Here is a 22,497-nt window from a genome sequence, read left to right as displayed (position 1 = left end):
TAGCGAACAGCAAAGAAAGACAACAATAAATAAATAAATATATACGGAAATAAAAGAAGCAAAAGCGTGAACTACTTTGACAAGAGCAATAAAACTCGCAGCAAAACTTGAGTAAAGTGATGAGCTTTTCCCAAAGGAAAATAATGATATGACTTTGCCGCAAATACTGGCACTGTGATAGCAACACCAAAGGATCACTTTATATGTACAAGATGAAGTCCAAAATAAACCAGACTGAGCTAAAATAGGAACGACAGGAGCTTTGTTCTGATAACTTCGCGTTTATTTATTTAAAATAGTCCTCTCTGGCCTCCATGCACTATTTTACGCGATCTAAAAGTTTTTCGAAAGAGTGTTTCACGTCATTGACCGTAAAGTCCCTCAGGATGTCGATAAAAGCCTTTTGGATGGCCTCTACGGGCGCAAAACGTTTTCCTTTCAAGGCGAAATCCAATTTCCCGAGTAGGTAGAAGTCACAGGGAGCCATATCAGGCGAATACGGTGAGTGATTGATGGTTAAAATGCGATTTATAGTCAAAAAATCAGTCACAAGTGTGGATCGATGAGGATCATGCAATAAGCGCCAGCTTCCTCCTTCGCGGTATTCAGGGTGAATTCGACGAATGCGATGCAACAAACGTTTCAAAGCGTAACGATACAAAATTGCAATGACGGTTTGGCCCGTTGGCACGACAATTGCCTTAAAATCGTAAAAACGAATGAGAAGCGTCTTGATTTTTGACTTCCCTAAACGCAATTTTTTGGGTGTTGGCTCGTCTGGGGCCTTCCATGCGGCACCTTGACGCTTAGTTTGAGGTTCATGTTGGAAACACGACGCTTCAAATGATCAGTAAGATCGCAAGCCCAAATGATCAGTGAAAATGCGATAAATCGATGTCTTGGGGATGTTCAACTCCGATTTCATGAATTTCAAATATGATTTTAGTTTATTTTTGTTATATTTACGAACTACATCGATGGTGTTTTTGGTGATTACTGACTTCGTTCAAGTCTATTAATATTGGCAAAGGTGACGCGGCCTCCAAATAAAGACGTGATACTCCAACTTAGATCGTACAAGTGCGGTAAATGGTAACTTTAGCGTATAAGGATCAGTAAAGTCTAAACCGAAGCATCGAATAAAGGCAAGCGTAGAATACGACTGAGAAAGTAGGAGTTTAACGTGTCTGAATTATAACAGTGAGACACGATTGTCAAATTAAATATGAGGTAACAAATAACAGTCTAAACTTAGAAAGCAATATCTGAAAATATCCGCAAAAATTTAGGTGAAGACGTTTTTTATTACACCAAGCCGCGACGATATAGACCTGATCCGCCTTACAAACGCAAAATTAACAGAATTCTGCCCTTTCTGAACTGGAGACAGGCAAAGCGAATGGGTCTGGTGATGAACGACGACAACACGAAACACCCCATGTCATCAAACAAAAAGTCGGCGCACGCGCGTCTCGGCACCCACGTCACTGTTGATAGTTATGATTTCGAGGTTGTAAAAGACTTCGTTTATTTAGGAATGAGCATTAACACCGATGAAAAAGGTCCTCATAAAAATATCTGCCGTTCGGAGTCTGCTTAGATCTGTAGGTTCTTCCATTTGTGGAACAACATCAAGACGCACACCAGAAATGGAAGAAGGAGCTCGGCCAAATACCCAAAAATTGTGTACGCGACAATTACTGTGGGCAAAAAGTAAGGTGAATTTATTTGTCAAACTTCGCGGGATTAAAATTTCGTTCTAGTTATTTTTTTCATGAGTTGGCAGCACTGTTAATAACATCTGGACCAACTTTCATATGAATGTCATTATCAGTAATATATTTACGCTTGTGTTTACCAAACGACCAAGAGTGCATTTTTCGATTTTTACAATGTTTGATTTGATTGAGCAGAGAAGTGCCATCAAATTTTGTTTGCGGCATGAAATTTCGGCTGCGGAAACGTTTAGCATGTTGCAGGAGGCATTTGGTGATTCGACCAAGTCGCAGAAAAATGTTTATAAGTGGTACAAAGACTTCAAAGAGGGTCGAGAACGTGTTGATGACTTGGAGCGTTCCGGACGACCGTCGCACATACCGGTATTTTGATAATCTAGGCGGCCAAAAGTCAATTTTATAAAATGCATTAATTGATTTTAATAATGAATAAAATAGAAAGATAACACAATAGAGTATTATCTCCACCCCCTCTCGCGCTTTTTCGTCGCGTGCGCTACCGCCGTATTGGCAGTCAAAAGTTCATTGCTTATGACACTACACATATCTCGCTCGGCGTTCGGCAAGCAACAAATCTTCAAAAAAGTAAAGTTAACTTATTTAAAGTTATATGTCTCGTTTTAATGATGGAAATTGGAGCTTCAGTTATGTTTTTTCCAAATTTAATAAATATTTTATAGATTTTGTTCATTAATAACGTAATTTATTGAATTCCGTACAAGGAGAAATAGTGCATTTTTTACACATATTTTTTTTATTTGTTAAGCTGAAAGTTATACTTCCAAGTCCGTCCAAGCTTGAATTTTTTTTTCAGATTCTGTACATATGCTTTGAGATGTAGAATAAAGTAGAATTAGCCGCAGATTAATTAATTGTGGAATTTCAAAAGTTTCATGGAACAGTTTTTTTTAAAAGCGTTTTCTATACTTGTTATTTTTTGGTTTGTTTAAGGTTCTCAAGGCACTTCAGGGGTTCGAATTGTGACTCGAAAATACCTATTCGACCGCATGCAAGCTCAGAATTTACCAAATTTGGACGAAAAATTAAAGTCTTCACAACAGGAGCTTTTGTCAAGTGAATTATACTCTGACGAACAGATATCAGCTCTTAAGCACAATTTTTCACATTTTAAATCACAAATCAAGAAAAAGTGGCTACAAGTACATAAAAAGGAAGATGTTTTCCTATCAAAGTACAAGTCTTGGTTGGAAGGAGGTTTTGAATTAACTGTTGCAGCAATACCAAAACTTTGGAAACACGAATAATGGTAACACAAGCAGGAGATTTTTCGAAGATCCAAAGTTAGCTGCTGAAATAACCGGAATCAAGTATAATCTCATTTATCGGTTAAAAGTCATATTGGAGACAATTTAATGCGGACATAAAGTGGACTCGGAGAAGTATGATAAATATGCATTTGACACAGCTCAGTTGTACGTTGAATTATATCCATGGCACCCGATGACACCGAAAATGCACAAAATACAAATAAATATGGTGTATTAATCATAAAAAATGCATTAGTGCCTATTGGGAAACTTTCGGAGGAAGCTGCAGAAGCAAGGAATAAACATTTTAGAACTTACCGCCAAGACTTCGCAAGAAAATTTTCCCGAGAAAACTGCAATAGAGACATTTTTAATCGACTTTTTTTTAAGTTCAGACCCTTTATTTAGCAGCACTAGAAATGTGAAAAGAGGAAAATTAAAATCATATTTACCGGAAACGTTAAGTTTACTCATTCCGGCCCAATCTAATGAATCTGATGATGAAAATTTGTAATTTTTTCCTTTAATTTGTTTCATTTTGCTTTAGTTCTTATTGACGTAAGATTATTAATTTTTGGTTCAAATAATGTATTTTATTTGACACCTTCTGTGAAACTGGGCATTTGATAATAAATAATTAAAACATTAATAATGATGTCTATTTTATATAATTTAACCTATGCTCAAAAATCGTCGATTGACTCTTAAAGACCTTACTGATATGATCGGAGTATCAGAAGGATCTGTGAAAACTATTTTGAAAGACCATTTGGACCTACGAAAAGTCAAATCTCGTTTGGTACCGAAAACTCTCAATTCCTTGGAAAAAAGTCGTCGCGTTGATGTGTATGAAACAATGCTTTCAGACTATCAGGGCAAGCTCAAATGCATGATTACGGGAGATGACACTTGGATTTATGTTTACGACCCTGAAACAACCGACCAATTAAGTGAATATCGTGCTAAAGGCGAGGCCAGACCGAAAAGAGCACGTCAAAGTCGTTCAAAAATAAAGGTCATGATGACAGTTTTTTTCGATTTTCGTGGTGTGATGCACTATGAATTCCTTCCACCTGGCCAAACTGTTAATAAAGAATATTATTTGAGCGTTATGCGTCGTTTACGTGAAGCAATTCGTCTAAAAAGACTAGAATTATGGGTCAACAACTCTTGGTTTTTGCATCACGATAATGCACCGTCTCTCACTGCACTCGTTCTTCGTGACCATTTCGCCAAAAATTCCACGCATATCGTTCCGCAACCACCGTATTCGCCTGATTTGGCTCCGTGTGACTTCTGGCTATTCCCAAAACTCAAGAGATCACTCCGGGGAACGCGTTTCGAGTCGATTGAGGAGATAAAAGCTGAATCGAAAAAGGTGCTAATGGCTATACCGGAAATGGATTATTTGGAATGTTTCGGGGATTGGAAAAATCGTTAGCATAAGTGTATTTCATCGAGAGGGGATTGTTTTGAAGGGGATGAAATTGATTTACAAGAATAAATAAAGATTTTTCATTTTACAACCAAATTCATCTTACTTTTTGCCCACAGTATATAGGTATTGACACGGATGGTGCTTATACGAGTCGAAAAGACTCGCAAGAAATGGAGACAGAAAAATTCCCTTTTATAGCAAAAAAAGCAATATTGACTTAAACTTTTATGGTTATGTTTGAAGGTTTTTGCTTTAGTTTTTCTTTTAATATAGAAAGCAATACATACAAACCCCTGTTTAAGAAGTTACATTAACTTACTTACTTTTTTATTTTCACATAAATGAATTTGTATTAAGGCCCCAGCTCATTTCAAAAAACAAATCGATTTTCGATATGTTTTGCTTATTTAAGTAGACAAATTATTTAAAAATAAAGTCCAAAACAAAGCACGAATTGATATTTATGTACAAAAATATTAAGGGAGAATGGGGAGTTTTGAGACGGGTTTTATTTTTGGACCCGTATTACTCAAAATCTTAATATTCTGCATATGTCAACGATGGTATCTTTAGTCAATGAATACTGGAAGCTATTGGTATGGCCTATTTAACAAAACTACAATTTTCCTTAAAATTAAAATTGTATATAATCATATAAAATATAATACAAAATACAAAAATGTGGGGAGTTGTGAGACACCATGGTTTAAGTTAATAAAAATGACTTATTTCTTAGTTCTTTATTAAGATGAAAAATAAAAAAGAAAAGACAATTGTTATAAAAAAGTGTATAAAAAATGCAATACCATCAATCTGATGATTCGCAGTGAGAACATGTATAATAACCAGTTCGTACATTGGCACACTTTAGGTGCACAGCTCGATCGCGTACATTGCAATGAATGGAATTGTTTCTGCTTAACTTAAAACAATAAAAACTCAAATTTAACCAAAAATTTCATGATATATATACAAACAATGCATGAATATTGCGAGGTACTTATGAAATATGCGTTAAAACGTCGAAAAAAATGGTGTCTCACAACTCCCCACATTTGTTGTCTTACAACTCCCCAAATCGTTTTTTTATAAATGGCCGCGTAGTCATAAACACATCGAACGTTCATGCCGAAGTGAATGTGTAAATTCAAAGCTAATAGGACAATTAATAATTTGTATATATTAACATTTGCAATTCGCTTCAACAACTGATCGAATGTATCGCAAAACAAATGATGAAAAAAACTTACCGAGAAGTTCCAAAACACAGTAACTGGAGAGACGCGTCGAATGCGTGTAAATATGACCAATGCTAGCTGAAAAGGGAGATCGCATCGAGAACACTTGTTGACACTTAAAATCGAATGTAAACAAATGAATAATGCCGAAAGGTAACAATGTCTCACAACTCCCTGTGTCTCACAACTCCCCATTTTCCCCTACTTTTTTTGTGGAAGCAAAACTGCAAAACTATTAGTTTCCAGGTCCATAAAAAAACATAACTATAAGCATAAGCCACGTACATACATGTGCTCAAATTTAGGGGTACGAAACCAGTTGTTTGAATGGAAGAAGGAGTGCGCAATTTAGTTTGTTAGTGTTTTTCTCGAAACCACGTTTTTCGAGCTGGCGACACAGCTATAGCCGGTTCTACTGAACCGATTTTGATGAAATAAAATTTAAATGACGTGGAATTAATGTCGCTATCATGTGAACTACGATCATTTGGAAAGAAAATTGTAGTATTTTCTTCAGACCTTTAAAGTCAAAAAAAAGGATCAAAACCGGGTTTTCGTCTTTGAACGTCCGCCATTTTGTAAATTTTTTTTTTTTAAGAAAAACTTTTCTATCATTTGGTGTTTCATACCCGGAGATTCAAAGTACCCAGGTTTCCAAATGGTAGTCACGTATGAACCCATCCGATTTCGAAGGCCGCCAATCTTAGCTCCTCATCTGCTCTTTTTAAGACCTTTCATAAAGCTTCTTCAGAAAAAATTCAGTAAAATTGTTTGCTTAACATATTTTTAGAACATTTAAGCTCCTTAACTGCCTTTCTTAAAAAATTTCTAAAAACTTCTTCTTTTATATAAATTTCTATTCGTAAAAAAATGTTTGGTAATCAATAGTAAAAATTTGTATTTACCATTTGAACATTTTAATTGAATTTTCTGAGAACTTTGATAACATTTCTTCGCTGAACGATATATAAATTTTCTGTTAATGTTTTTGTTTTTCTTATTAATTAATAAAAATAAAAGGGTCAAAAAGACCAACTGAAGCAAAAATTTGAGTTTTAAAATGTTTTATACAAAAAAATTGCTCGCTACATTAATCCTCTCTAAAAAAAGCCTTGATAAAGTGGGAGAAAGTTCTTTTAAAAATTAAAATAAACAAAAAATTAAAAACACCTAAATACAATAATAACTATAATTTTTTTGATATTTTTAGTTGATCTAGAAGCGAAATTTTTAAAAAAGCATAAACGTTTTTTATTTCGACAATATTTTTATTTCCAAGCACTGACTTATGGGGTTACATGGGTTTCGTTGGTTCAAAAAATCGATTTATTTTTTTTTTGCTTATTAATTTCTACAACTTCTCAGGAATATTATCCTAAATTTTCAAGTCGATCCAAGTAATAAATTTGGAGATACAGCCTTTGGGATGTGTGCCCTCCAAGCCACTTTTATTGTTACTCAAAAGTTTAAACGAGTTTTTCTCGGAACCGTGTTTTCAAAGTCGGTTGTCAAATGTTCTCGAAAACTACTCAACCGATATTGATGAAATTTTACACAGGTGTTCGAAATAAAATTTACTCATGCTTGAACGAAGGATTTTGGTTTTTTTCAATTACAACTATTTAAAAAAAACAAAATGTCAAGCAAATTTGACCGAAATTTTCATTTTTTTGCAAAAATGTCTGCCAAAATTCCAATTTTTACTTTTTTTTTCTTTCCTTCGTTCAAGCACGAGTTTAGGTCTTAACTAAAGCACTAATTTTTGTTTTTTCATTTTTGATGAGCCTGTCAGGAGTTATGCTGACAACGCGGACGCACCTTTTTTTCGAGGGGTCACCGAAAATGACGTCACAATGGAGGAGTTTTAATTTTTTTTTTTAAATTTCAGAAATTATTCTTTAAATATGTATCTATAAGAGAGAAAAAAGTTTGAATTAAATAAATAATTTTTTGCATAGAAAAAAAAAATATTGAAAATAGGCCTTTTTTACCCAACGAAACCCATGTAACCCCTTATGTTCCGTAGCGAAGTTTCAGACCATTTAGGTTTGCCACAAAATATATGTATATAATCGCACAGGTGATGTAGCCAGACACGGGGTACAGGGGAATACAAAGCAGAAGTATTACACGGCACATTGTCAACATCAGATCACTTCTTTCTATTTACCTCCTTCCGGTATGATTTTTGCCATTTATGATTTACCCACAAAAATATAAATGTGACAAATGTTGCAGCAAATATCCAACAGCAACACATAACTTCCATTAAAAACACTTACGCTTGTGGGCAGCAGTGGCGCCAAGTAAAAAACGACTTTGAAGAGTAAACATTTTGGACTGAGAGGCGTAAACTGGGATAAAAATATGCAGAGCACAGACACATAAAAAACATACAACAAATGAGCAGCATACATTTGCCAGCTATGCATAAAAGCCTAAAAATATGCTAAGCAGCAAAGTGGTGCTTTGTACAAAAATAAAAATAGAAAATAAAAAAAAAAGCAATCGTAGCAAGAAAACGAATACAAATATGAATAAAGTCTATAAATCTCGCAGTTGTAGGCGAACCACACAGAAATGGCAGCTGTGAAGGAAAGCCGCAAACTTTTTCGCGCGCACCCTTTACCGAGCACACACCCAAATCAACTCAACCAGACTCCATTGCTTTGCTCAGCCTGACACCTTTAGCGTTACTCGGCTGTTCATATTTACTTATTGCCAGCAACATTCGTGCTGCCGTGAAATATGAAAAACTTTATATGCGCCCTAAAGTATGTTACGAGTAAGCGCACCACCAACAACAATCGTTAGCACTTTCAACTCAGACAGTTTCGAGTTCACACAGTTTTTTCTGTCTTACAATGCTTCGGTTTTCTTCTTGCTACAGTTTTTTACTTTGCAATCCCTTCCCTTCTTTTTTGAAATCGTGCGAGTTCACTTCAAAAGTAGTCGTCTAAAACACTTAAGCTCGTAAATGCGCGTGAAAACACCTGTACATGTAAAAAGTTTAAAATGCGTTTCCGCCTGGGGAGTGGTAAAATGCCGCTCGAACGCCTTAGGGTATGCTGTACAAGTGGCACTGGTTCACTAGTTCTTCGAGTATTGTTCGTTTGGTTGGATTAGGAGTTGGAGTTGGCGAAAAGCGATACTTGGGGTTGAATGTGTGGGCATTTGTTTGTATGTAATCACTTGTCTGATATGTTCAATCCATCCTCTTCATTATAAACTTTATTTACTTACAAAGCCTTGTTGTGTCATTTCGTGAACGTCTTACGATTTGTTTTTCAAGCTCCTCCTCCTCCTCCTACCTTTTTTACATCTCACGTTTAGATGTCTTCATTTCTAACTCAAGTCGCTTGAAAAAGTTGAGATAATTTTTTATGCACAATCATGTTTTTGTTTAATTACTTTTCATGGTAAGCAGTGACACCAACCGAAGACTCGAAAATAAGTGTTGGAACGACCCCAAACCCTGCTGTTTCGGGATGAGATGACAATTTGGAGTCGGGGTGTTCTTGCAAGAGTTTTGTGTAGCCACTTGAAGTAATTTTAAGTGTATTTCTCACAATGAAACTGTTATTTTTATAAAGACAAGCGCTTGGTTCTGCGTATCTGTATGAAACGCAGGAAGTGTGACAATTGGGCTCCGACAATTCTCCAGTAAAAGACAAGCAAAGAAAGTTACGAGCACAATTTTATCATCGAACTTCACAATACACTCCGTTTTTATAATATAGGGCTTTCCATACAGAGGTGTTATTTTGATATTCAAAGAAAAATGCTTTTTTTAATAAAAATGATGGGATCTTTATTTCATTATAAAGAGGAAGGTATGCCGTTAATAGTGGAAAATAACATCAGGCAAATGAATAACACGACCACGCTTACAGGCCAATATTCTTTTCATGAAATTTTCCATGACCGAATTGCAAAGTGGCTGCCCTATGTCCTCGGTAGCCTCACGAATTCTGTCTTTGAGGTATTGAATCGGTCCTGGGCTATTGGCGTAGACCTTCTCTTTCACGTGGCCCCAAAGAAAAAAGTCTCAAGGTGTTAAATCACAAGATCTTGATCTTGGTGGCCAATTGTGATCACCTCTTCGAGAGATAACACAGTCCGGAAACTTTCCCGTAAAAGATCAATAGTTTCGTTGCTTGTGTAGCACGTAGCGCCTCTTGTTGAATATAAACGTTGTCCAGATTAATACCATCCAATTCCGATCATAAAAAATCGTTAAACACCAATCCATTCACCAATAACACCTGTTATTGGAAAACCCTTTAGATTCCACTCTTTAGAATGATTCCAGTTTTATTCAAATGATTGAAAGTACCCATGATGAGTTCCTTTGAGATGGAACTTCATTCCTTGGTATCAGAAAAAGCCGCAGGTGGGATCGATGGGACAATATTGTTATGTATTCATGCACCACTTGGCTTTTTTCAACTTTTTTACTAAGAATGCATGTGGAATAGGGAGCCTTGCTTTGGTGGTGCAAAATTCAATCACTCTCAGCTAGTTTGTAGTGCACACAGAAAATGCGTACTCATAGCTACTCAGCGATACAAAAAAAAAGTAAAACTTTTAAATCACTGTCTGTCTGACAATAATATATTTACGTTGATTGATGAAAGGGGTATCGAAAACAAATTTACGCTCTAAATCGCCTTCAGTTGCGATTGGGACAGCCTCAATTTCGTTGACCGCGGTTTACTTTTTTCCATCTACCGCGGACTTTATTTACGTCTCTTGGTATCATATTCAAATATTCACGTCTCATACCCAGTAACTACACGACTCATCCAATATTCGGTCCTACCAGTTTCCGAGTCATCACTAAAGTCCTAGAACATATGTAATTGTCACACCTCGTATAGACAGACGAGCAGCTAATAAGAGAGGCAAGCAGTTATCAGTCCCATTCGAACCAAATCCGCATGCTCAAAGCTGGAAACACCAAATTTGAAATTTCTCTTCACCAAATCTTTGAACTAACTCACTTTCAGATTCTAGGAAGTTACTTGCTCTCTAATGTTAAATGTTAAATGCTCATTAACTGGTCAGCCTAAGAACCCTTGAATAGATTTCATATCATTTTTTAACCTAATCATAGTTAGCTGATCACTGAGAACACCTTAGCAACTTCTTCGAGGCGTATTATGATAAGATAAATAAACAACTTTGCGCATTTTTTCACTTCAATTCCTGAAAGAAAATAACCTAGTCAGGATTTAGATAAAATATGCGTCCATTTGTTAAATAACTTTTGCCCATTTTGAGCGTAATTTCGTGTCTCCGCTGAGGAAGTGCTCGTTCCTTTTGATAAAAGACGTGAACAACTTATTTCCACATGCTTTTTTTTAGGCAAACTTTGTATCATTAATTATCGTCGACGTTACAAAGATGAATACCTAGCTGAGCTAAACGACTTCCAAATCGTCGACTACAACAAGCTTCAGCGCCTTAAGTGGGTTGGACATATCCCGAGGATGGACTCAAAAGAAATTGCAAAGAAGATCAACGATAGTTGCTGTATGAAAACCTAGATAGACACAATTAATGACGATGTCAAAATCTTTGCACTGAAAAACTGAAGGATGTCTGCAAAGGATCGAGATTCTTGGTTGAAGTTATTGACGGACGCCAGAGTTTTACACCAGCAGTCTTGCCACCTATGTTGATGAGGACTTTTGTATCATTAAGAAAAATTCGCAAAAATTTGAAAAACTGATCATCCCTTGGAGCCTAGTCTTGACTATATGGCGGTTTGCGGTAGAACTTCTTACCCAAGCTCTCAAAGCATCTGGTACTTCAATAAGGATGTGTTTGACTTGGCGTTTTCTTGATGGATTCTTCACATTCGACAATTCTGGAGGCTTATAGTCAGTTAGCTCCTCCAATGTAGTCACTTGTAAGTAGCAATAGTTCCAAACTGAGGAGAGAGGCTCGATAGATGCACCTCATAGTGGTTGGCCCCCTGTCAATCCCACCTACAAAGACATGGCTTCGCCTTATGGACGTTAATCCGTGGCTCTTTTTCATCACCAGTTATCATTTTCTTTAACAATGGACCGACTTCATTCCGTTTCACCAAATAATCAAAAGCGTCAATTCGATGCAACAGAGCTGCAAATTGCCACAGAGCTGTAGTTTTTTTAATGAGTTCTAGGCAGGAATGTTGCGCTGTTCATTTGGTGTAATTTACAAATTTTTGATAGCCGAAGGCCTTCTGAGAAAATGAAGAAAGGATAGATTTACTTCAATTACGACAAGCAAAGGCCAGAAGATCTTCTGAGAAAATGAAGGATGGAATATATTCAGAGCAGTAGCCACGATTACGAAGCATTTGTCTTCAGAAAAACTAAGCTACGCATAAAAAGTAAAAAGTCAAAGCATAGCACACACTAAGAAAGTCCACTGACAGCATAAAAAGAGTGACGCTAGAATGGAGCACGGAAGGGAGCAGAAGTCGCGGTCGTCCAAAAAACCCTTGGGGAAGATCAACACTCCGCGAACTTGTACCAACCCAAATAAAGTGAGACACTGCAATATAACTGTCGGGAACCGGGTTAGATGGACAACCCTTGTAGAAACCCTACAAGGAGGAATGAAGAAGAAAATACCACTAAAGTAAGCCATTGTACAACATTCCTCGTCGTAACTATAAGCCTGGAAAGGAATCAAGTGACCAAAGTTGGGTCAGCGAATTGCGCCACTTATTAATGGCTGCTGGTCACACGAACTCAACCCTAACCTTGCTACGTGGTTCCGACGAAGACACAATGAAATCGATTACTTCTTCTCTCAGATGCTAAGCGGACACGGCTAATTCCAGTATTATCTACATAGATTTGGTATATCTGCTTGACCACACTATTCTACCTGCCCCGAGAAGTTTGAAAAAGCGCGACACGTCCTCTTCTACTGTCCAAGGTTCCTAAGAGAACATGAGGAGTTAGCCACGATCTTTGGAAGACATACAAATTTAACTGGGATGTATGTACGGCCGACCGCCGTAGCCGAATGGGTTGGTGCGTGATTACCATTCGGAATTCACAGAGAGGTCGTTGGTTCGAATCTCGGCGAAAGCAAAATTAATAAAAAACATTTTTCTAATAGCGGTCACCCCTCGGCAGGCAATGGCAAGCCTCTGAGTGTATTTCTGCCATGAAAAAGCTCCTCATAAAAAAATATCAGCCGTTCGGAGTCGGCTTAAAACTGTAGGCCCCTCCATTTGTGGAACAACATCAAGACGCACACCACAAATAGGAGGAGGAGCTCGGCCAAACACCTAACAGAAGTGTACGCGCCAATCATTTATTTTTTTATGTGCAATTCAAAGTATTGCTGGGATGCTAAATGCAAGTTTTCCAAGCAAGTGTTGCGTATGCTACGCAAGCAGGACGAAAAAAGGCGAACAATAGAGCTGTTTCAACAGCGGTAATTAGAGCTAAATAATATCAACGCACCAGGCCAGCGTCTGGTCTCACGGCTTAAGTTCCACCGAAGTGTTAAATTGAACATGAAATATGTAGTATTTCAGAGGAGGGCGACTCAGACGTGCCGACGACAATTACAGGCGCTTGAGTTAAGGACTCAGGACCATATCATACGCAGACAAGACGGTAATTAACATGACGTTACTGAATCCTTTCGAAGTTCCATTTACTTCACAATGAAAGTATTGGAGACTATCAGCGACGTATAACCTCCATGCGGCCTAGGTAGAGAGCTTGGGCGCAGGTTTCGTTTGAGGTTGTTAGCCACAATCACGGCTCCACCCACGATGAAGTGAAAATGCGATCCCGGGTCACGTATCATTAGTGCGACGGCATCTATCGAAATGTTTATAAATTTTAATCCTACCCTTCCCAAAAAAAAAGGGCGACTATAAGGAAGCGGTTCTCGATTATCTATGCGAGTTTTCAGCCTTAGCACACAATAGATTGCAATCATTAAGCTGCTTATTAAAGCGTAATGAAAGGAAGGTCCCCAAGTACAGCTCGATGAACATACCTGGATTCATGGACAAGTCCGTGTGGACAGGTGAATCATGACAATAGACACTAGTGACATAGATTCCAGAAGAAAAATTATCGAAGTTGTTTTTCACGCAATAATTGCAATCACGCAATCAACCTATCGTGAGGTTTATGGCTCGGGAGACCTAAAAGCTCACTTAAAACCACAGGAACGCTCAAAAAGGTCAATTAAGGCAATTTGGCTTACAGGACTATGGAATAGAGAGGCAAATATTCACAGGAAGAAGAGTTGCTTGGCATGGAACGGACTGAACAAAAGCTGTTAATGAATACTCCGCAAAACTCCGGTATTTCCAGTATTCTTCATTAGAGAGATATTTTTTATGTTTAGATTCCTGATATATAACTTTAATATGCCTTAAAATTATTCCATAGAGACCGCGCATAGAAATTTACTTATTGAATTTTATTGAATTTCAGCATTGCATTACTCCAACCCTGGCCTACCCGCGCTTAATGTACCACGTGCCCTTGCTCTGCTTTCCGCCTGTAACGCCTGTCAAAGCACGAGTAATCCCAAACCACAATGAACTCTATTATTTCAACAACATTCGCCAATGTCATTGAATGATAAAATCGAAACGATAGGAAAAGGTAAAAATCAATTGACCTTCTTATCCCCTCCCAAGTCCATCGCTCCGACCCACCCAGCCTTAGTATGTGAAAAGTCAACAAAAGGGAACTCTCACCGATATTATGAGCCCACAAGGGTCACATTAAAATCCATGTTAAACAATGTTTAAACACCAAACTGACAACAACAAACAAAATGTTACCCCCAAAAAGAAAAAAAATCTACGAGAGAAGTACAACAAGTACATTCGTAGAACATGACAAGGTAGCGAAAGAAAGAAGCTGATGCTGGCGCTAATGGGCACAGTGGCGAGAACGGCTGCCAAATGGCAGGTAAGCTGACGCAGCATCCAAACAACAGCAACAACTTGCCGCACACTTGCCAAACTAATGGACTCAACATGGAAAGCTGTGCTCGGACGGAGCTTGTGTGGTACGAACTGGTGGCAAACAGAGCGGAACGGGGCACAAATTGTAAGCGTGACAGCCAAAATACTGCATAGGACGAAAGGAGAGAAGGGTTTGCGTGAAAAGGGCAAGTGAAGCAACGCGTGGCACTATCGAAAACCAAAAATCTAATCCATTACTCAACCCCAAATGGCGCGCGCTGGCATGAAGCACAGTGACCATAGGAAGGAGGACACATAAGGAGGAGAGGTACGTAAGTAGTAAATCTTGCACATTTTTCGAATTTTTTTATAGTTTTTTTTGGTTTTACAGATTTTTCGCTTTTTATTCTTGTTGCTGTTGGATGTACTTGTACATTGTGGGGAGAATGATAAAAAATGTAAACGGAAACCAGCGGCATAAAGGTGAAATTCAGAGCGGAAAGCAAAACAAATTACTGTTGCCGGTTGGTGAGCGACTGAAAGGAGCTAGAAAAATAAAAACATTTACAAAGAGAAAAGAAAAAACATCCGCTAAGCTTTTGAATACAAACTGAAGGCGATGAACTTTTTAGGACTAAAGGAAAGAGTAGAAAAAAAAAATTAAATAAAAAGGCTTTAAAAGACTAAGCAATCAGTGATAAAAATAAATGAAAGTAGGCAAAGTAATGCAGCGATTCGCAAAAGGTCATGCCATTCAGACTATTTTTGGCCTACTTTAGACATCAATACCAACATTTCAAGCCCCTAAATAACGAAGGGATCGATGGCTAATACCCTCACAGAGAGGATGATATGCAATTTGTTGCTGGTCTGCCGATTGCTGAAGCGGCTTAGTAGAGTAAGTTATGCTTGTGCATATGTAAGCGTGTGGGAGACTGTCGACCCATGGCTTATTTTCGGTCAACCACTAGTTGGCAATTTCGCATGACATTTGACCCAAATTCATTTTTCATTTTATTTCGCAAAAAATACAAAAGAATTGCGAGTAAACTTCAGCGCGTGATAGTGAAAGCCCAACAACAAAATGTGTCAAAAAGGGTTGCTGAGGGTTAATGTAGTGGTAAGAGAATAAGTTCGACCGAATTTGATTTGCGTTGCAGCTAAAATGGCTACCTTCTGCAGAAAATTGGAAATTCGGTAAATAATAGACAAATAAATCGACTCACCTTGGCGTGTCGATGTCCTTTGTGTAGCTGGAAAGAAAAGAAGACATATAAATTATAGATTTAATGCGCTTCAATTTTAATTTATATAAATATTTGTAAAGCAAGTCAATGAAGTTGTAAGTAACAAGCCGGCGACGATTTGTGAGCTCAGAGCCAATATTGAACGCGAATTTGCTGGAATTTCGGCCGATTTAGCAAAAGAGTGGTCGAAAATTGGGTTCAACGATTGGACTTCGTAAAACGTGCAGGCGGTGGTCATGCAAAAGAAATCGAATTTCATACTTAAATGTATATGTTCAAACTCGATAATAAAAAAAATTAGTTAAAAAAGTCAAACCGTTTGAGTTTTATTCAAAAAAAAAGTTGAAGCGCTCTTACTGAAAAACGCTTTATCTATAGATCGACTTGCGTCCTAAACGCATAAACCGATCATAACCAAATTTGAAACACGAACTGGATACCTTACCGGGTGGTCAAGGGCTAAAAAATACTTTGATATATATAGGGGGCGTGGCACCTCCCATACAAATGGAATTTTTAACAGTCCGTATTTCTGGAAGTATTTACGTTAGACTACTGAAATTTGGTAAGGGGTTATATGACATTAATCCTTACCATGAAGTTGTAAGTACAAACCAAAATTTTCACTTACAGTGCGTACCACTGAATATCGTACATGTGCGTTGCTAACATTAATGCATTCATAGTTTTCCTAGTATTTCATAAAAATATAGTTGATATTGCAATGTAAATAAAAGTATGAAACTTTTAAAAAATTTCTAAAAAATTAAAATTCTTTTCATGTATTAAAAAATTAAAATAAATTTAAAAAAGTATTAAATAAATAAAATTAAAAAAATATTTAAATAAAAAACACAAAAAAAATTAAATTAAAAAAATATTAAAAAAATAAAAAAATATATTGTATATGAAAACTCCTTTTTTTAATTTTTTGATTATACACCAAAAATATACATACAATACAAAATCACGTAGCCTATTCAATTTTATTATCTTCTTCTTCTTCTTAATTGGCGCGATAACCGCTTACGCGATTTTGGCCGAGATTAACAAAGCGCGCCAGTCGTTTCTTTCTCGTGCTAACCGGCGCCAATTGGACACACCAAGTGAAGCCAAGTCCTTCTCCACCTGATCTTTCCAACGCAGAGGAGGCCGCCCTCTTCTTCTGCTACCACCAGCTGGTACCGCATCGAATACTTTCAAAGCCGGAGCGTTTGTATCTATTCGGACAACATGACCCAGCCAACGAAGCCGCTGGATCTTTACTCGATGCGCTATGTCTATGTCGCCGTAAAGCTCATACAGCTCATCATTCCATCGCCTGCGATATTCGCCGTTGCCAACATGCAAAGGTCCAAAAATCTTACGCAGAATCTTTCTCTCGAACACTCCAAGCGTCGCTTCATCGGATGTTGTCATCGTCCAAGCTTCTGCGCCATACGTTAGGACGGGCATGATGAGAGTCTTGTAGAGTGTTAGTTTTGTTCGTCGAGAGAGGACTTTACTGCTCAATTGCCTACTTAGTCCAAAGTAGCACTTGTTGGCAAGAGAGATTCTACGTTGGATTTCAAGGCTGACATTGTTATCGGTGTTAATGCTGGTTCCTAAATACAATACAATTTTATTATACTTCGTGTAAATTTGAAGTGCAAAAATTGCAACAAACAAAAAAAATAAAAATGACAGAAAAAAATGGTTCACCTTGTAAATAAATACCTCCACTTGCAGTGGGGTGGGCAGGTATTACGGAATATCAATCACACGTTTTTTACAATACTGGCAATGTTTCGTTTTTTTCTTTTTAAATTATAAAATTTTTATTTTTATTTTAACTCAAAAAGTATAAATCAAAGTACCAAATTTTTAAAAAACTTAGATCCTGGACGAAATTTCATGAATTAAAAAAAAAACCAACGATTTTTTATAGTTTTTCTTTTTAAGCTATTTTGAATTTAAGTGTAATGTATTATTAAATAATTATAAAAATAATTAAATGTTTTAAGTGCAAAAACTTCAATAAAAAGCAATGGACCACCCTGTAAATTTTAATAAAAATTTTTTCGCAAATGATTTAAACTGTTTTATGGTCGATCTTTAGCTCCTGGGCCATGTTACATCTAATTATATGCCAGTCAACTTAGTTTATTTCTGTGATTTTATCGAAGAAAAACTGTAAAATGTACCGAATTTTCTCCTTTCCATTTCCATTGTTAGCACCCTGAACTCACAACTGAATGAAACAAACAATAAATAGCAAACGATTTTTTTTAGTATGAAATGTCACCTTGAAAACGAGCATAAACTTTTACTTTACGATCAATAAATTTTAATGTAGTTATTACAAAATAATAAAAATAACGAATCACCCTGTAGTTGGATATTTCGACTTACAGTAAGTGTAACAGAATGTCGTCCAGCATTGTTAGCAGTATTTAGTTTTTTTATATTATAAAAATATTTTTCAAAAGTATTTTAATAAGAGAAATAGAAATCAAAATAGAAACTAAAAAAATTGGTAAAAAAAATTTTATAATTGTGTTTTTTAATTTTAATCGATTTTTTTTTTTTGTTAATTTTTATTTTGAGTTTGCTCTTTTTTAACCCATTAAAATAGATACTAATAAAATTTTACTAAGAGAAGTCTGGAAAGCAAAACTTGCAGCAGAAAAAAAAACAACGGACCAACTTGCAAATAAATATCCCCTAACAGTGAGTGTGACCGAAAAACGTACAGCACGGTTTTTTTTACAAAGGTGGCAATATTTTTGAATTGTCTCTTAATTTACGTATGCTAACAAATAAATTATAAATCAAGGCTTTTTCATATTCTAACAAATAAAGTATAAATCAAAGTAAAAGCTTTTTCAAATCCGTACAAAAAAATTAAGAAAATAATTAATGATTTTTTTTAAATAGTCTTTATGTTCCATTGAATTGGATATTTAGCTGTCGCAAGGCTGGGTAGCAAAATTTTCAATAGAAAAAAAAAAACGGACCACACTTATGCCACTGAATATTGTAATCACAATAAAAAATCTTAATTTATTTTAAAAATATAGTTTATATTCTGACAAAAAACAATTTAAGTCAGAGTCTCAATTTGCACTTAGTAAGTATCTATTCCCCCAACATACCCAACAGAGTAGGAAGCATACCTATGAAAGCGGATTTATCAAAAAAATGCCATTCTATATTCCAAATTTAGACAGATATTTGATTCAGGTTTTTTGATATTTTGATTTCGACAATACAGAAATAAAATTTCGTTTGTTCTGCGTCGGCAAGATTGCCAATGAACCTCGCGGCGCTGGTATCTATGACCTTTTTTTTTTTTGTTTTTTTTTTGGTGGGTGAGGTAGACAGCCTCCTCTCCTGGGGAGACTCCCCTCCCGGAACTGCTTTGTACATTACTTCGGGAGGGCCCAGAACGGCGTCCATGAAAAGGACCAAATTCTAATTCACCCACGTCTGAGTCCACCATATTTGTAGCCAGCATTCATGCTATAGGCTCGTCTTCTTTTGTCTCTATCTGCGGGGCTTCATGTTGTCGGCTTGTCTTCTAGTCAAGTATATTAGCATCTCTGTCCATGTCAAGTTTTTTGGCACGTAGGACTCGCTCTATATACGTGCGAATAATTTGCCAATTTTCTGCGCTTTCTATCATTTTATCAGTGATGTTGTCAGCTCTTAAGGGGCCTAGTCTGCCTTCGACAGCTTTGCGATCTTGTTTCCATCTCTCACATTTGAAGAAAGTGTGATCTGCGTCGTCAATAAGTGCATCTCCGTAGATGCATTTGGTGGTTTCTGACTTGCCTATGTTGTTAAGGTATTTGTAAAAGTATCTATGACCTTGACAGGAACGGTATTTAAAGTAATGATACAAGGAAAAACAAGGGATTCTTTCAATGTTAACACTGATGTGAAGCAAGGAGATACGCTATCTACTATAATTTGCAACTTGGTGTTAAACGTTGTCATCTGAGAAATCGACCCTGAGCAACTATCTTCACGAAGAGCATTCAGATCTGAGGGTATGCTGACAAACTTGCTATTTCATCCAAGCGCACTTGCCGACTGCGCGTTAAAGCTCATTAAAAAGCAAAACCGTCGATAATGTAAAATAGATCATAAGGTCAGGCAATACCACTTGGTACAGCAACCTCGAAGTTGGGTCACATACTTTTCAAAAAAGTGGAAACCTTCAAATACTTGCAATAGAAGTAACTTCTCACATCTTAAACTCAGAAACAAATTGCTCCAATGCTCGTGTAAGCTGCAAATCTATAACACTCTAATAAGACCACTAATAACTTATTATGATGGGTTATGATCACCAACATTAAGAAACATCTCCTACGCTTTGAGCGAAAGATACTGAGGAGAATATTTGGTCCAATAAAGGAAGTTGATGGGACTTATACAAGGTGAAGTCCAAAATAAAGAAGACTGCCGTCATACAAATTTTTTTGCTGATGCCATCTTTTTATTGAGTTTATGCGTTGGAAATTACATCTCTAGCTGACTTCCAGTGAAAGCTTGGGGACGTTCGGTTCAGTGGAAGCGAAGTTTTTGCGTCTAAATTGTCAGGATGTTTGTGTCATCGATACAAAAAGGAGTTTCGAACAAAGAGCTAATATCAAATTTTATTTTAAAATCGGTAAAATGTTTGCCGAAATATTTGAATTGATGAAAAAAGTTTAATTCGATGATTGTCTATCTCGTGCCAGAGTTCATGAGTGGTTTACACGTTTCGGAGATGGTTGTGAGGACACACATGTCAATGAACAAAATCAGTAATCACCGAAAAAACCTTCGATGTTATTCGTAAATTTATCAAAAATGAACCGAAACCATTGTTGAAATTCATGAAATCGGAGTTAAACATCTGCAAAACATCGATTTATCGCATTTTAACTGATCATTTGGGCTTACAAAAGGTCTGTGCACGTTTCATTCCGCACAAGTTAAATGAGGACCAAAAATTGGCCGGAATTCAACATTCCAAAGACCTCTTTAAAGAGGCGAGAAAAGACGAGAACTTTCTTTACGTGGTGTTTCCAACATGAACCTGAAAGTAAGCCTCAAAGAACCGCATGGAAGGCCCCAGACGAGACACCACACGATTCCAAGTGAATTATCCACAGAGAGCTCATGCCAACGGACCAAACCGTCAATGCAATTTTCTGTCTTGGCATTTTGAAGCGTTGCATCGCATTCGTCGAATTCGCCCTGAATATCGAGAAGGAGGAAGCTGCATTATAATGCACCTTCTCAGCTATCTACTCTTATGACTGATTTTTTGACTATAAATCGCATTTTAACCATCAATCACGCACCGTATTCGCCTCATATGGCTCCCGGTGATTTCTACCTATTCTGAAAATTGCATTTGGCCAAAGGAAAGGAAAACGTTTTGCGTGCGTAGAGGCCATCCAAAAGGCTTGTACCGACATCCTGAAGGGCATTCTTGTCAATGACCTGAAAGACTCTTTTGAAAAGCTCAAAAGCTATATCGCGAAAAACTGTGTTTCGAGGCCAGAGGAGATTGTTTTGAATAAATAAACTCGAAGTTAGCAGAACAGGAAGTTCCTGTCGCTTCTATTTTACCTCAGTCTTGCTTATTTTGGACTTCACCTTGTATAATAAGATATAATAACAACGATATCGAACAACTGATAACGGTCACAAGCATTGTGGGCTTTGCTAAGGCGCAGAGGTTTCGAATGTTTGGGCAGCTACTCTGCACGGACGAGCACAGGAAAACGAAAAAGACCTTCAACTCTTATATGATGCGCAGTAGACAACGTAGAATACCTCCATGAAGATGGATTGATGATATCCAAGAAGATCTATGATGCATAAATGCTAGAAGTCCGGATGCAATAAGCCGAGACGTAAGGAGAGATATTGTAAAGAAACCACTGGCTCATTCCGAGTTGTAATTGCCATGATGGTGATGATGATTTTGATAATTTTTATTTCCGCATTTTTACACATCTGTCAGACAATTTGTGAATGACTTGCCGAAAAATAAAAATAAAATAATTTCTTGTCTTTTGATCCAAATCAGTGATAGATGCATTATTGCATACATTTTCATAAGAAACGAATTGCGCTGAATGCAAGTGGTTATCAGATAGAAACTTCAGTGGTTAATAAACCGCATGTTGCACTTAATGTCAGCTAAGCACTTCTACTTCTGTGGCTAGCTTTGCTAGATGGAATGACGTAAGAAAACAAATTTTGTGTTGAATTTTTAGATATTTTAGTTATATTTGCAAATTAGATAATCCATCCTCTACCATATCAAGTTCATCACCGCCCATTGCTGAGAATTTCCTAGAACAAGATTATATGCAATGAGTAGTGACAATTTGTCTAATTATAAACATTTCAATTTCTATAGGCCAGAAAGTCAGAGGAGTTACTAACACTCGCACATATTTCAATTTATGGTGTTTATTAATTTCTAAACCGATAGCCCTGATAGCTAATGCTAATATATTAATTTATTATTTTAATCCAAGTGAGGCGAATTGGTGATGCTGGTGCTTGCCAGCGGAAACTATTACGTTTAGATTTGCTATGGCCACCCCTCTGCTATGAATGATAAGAATATCACA

This window comes from Anastrepha ludens, chromosome 3, assembly GCF_028408465.1.
Source record: "Anastrepha ludens isolate Willacy chromosome 3, idAnaLude1.1, whole genome shotgun sequence".
Classification (NCBI taxonomy): Eukaryota; Metazoa; Arthropoda; class Insecta; order Diptera; family Tephritidae; genus Anastrepha; species Anastrepha ludens.
Note: the sequence above shows the minus strand (reverse complement) of the source record.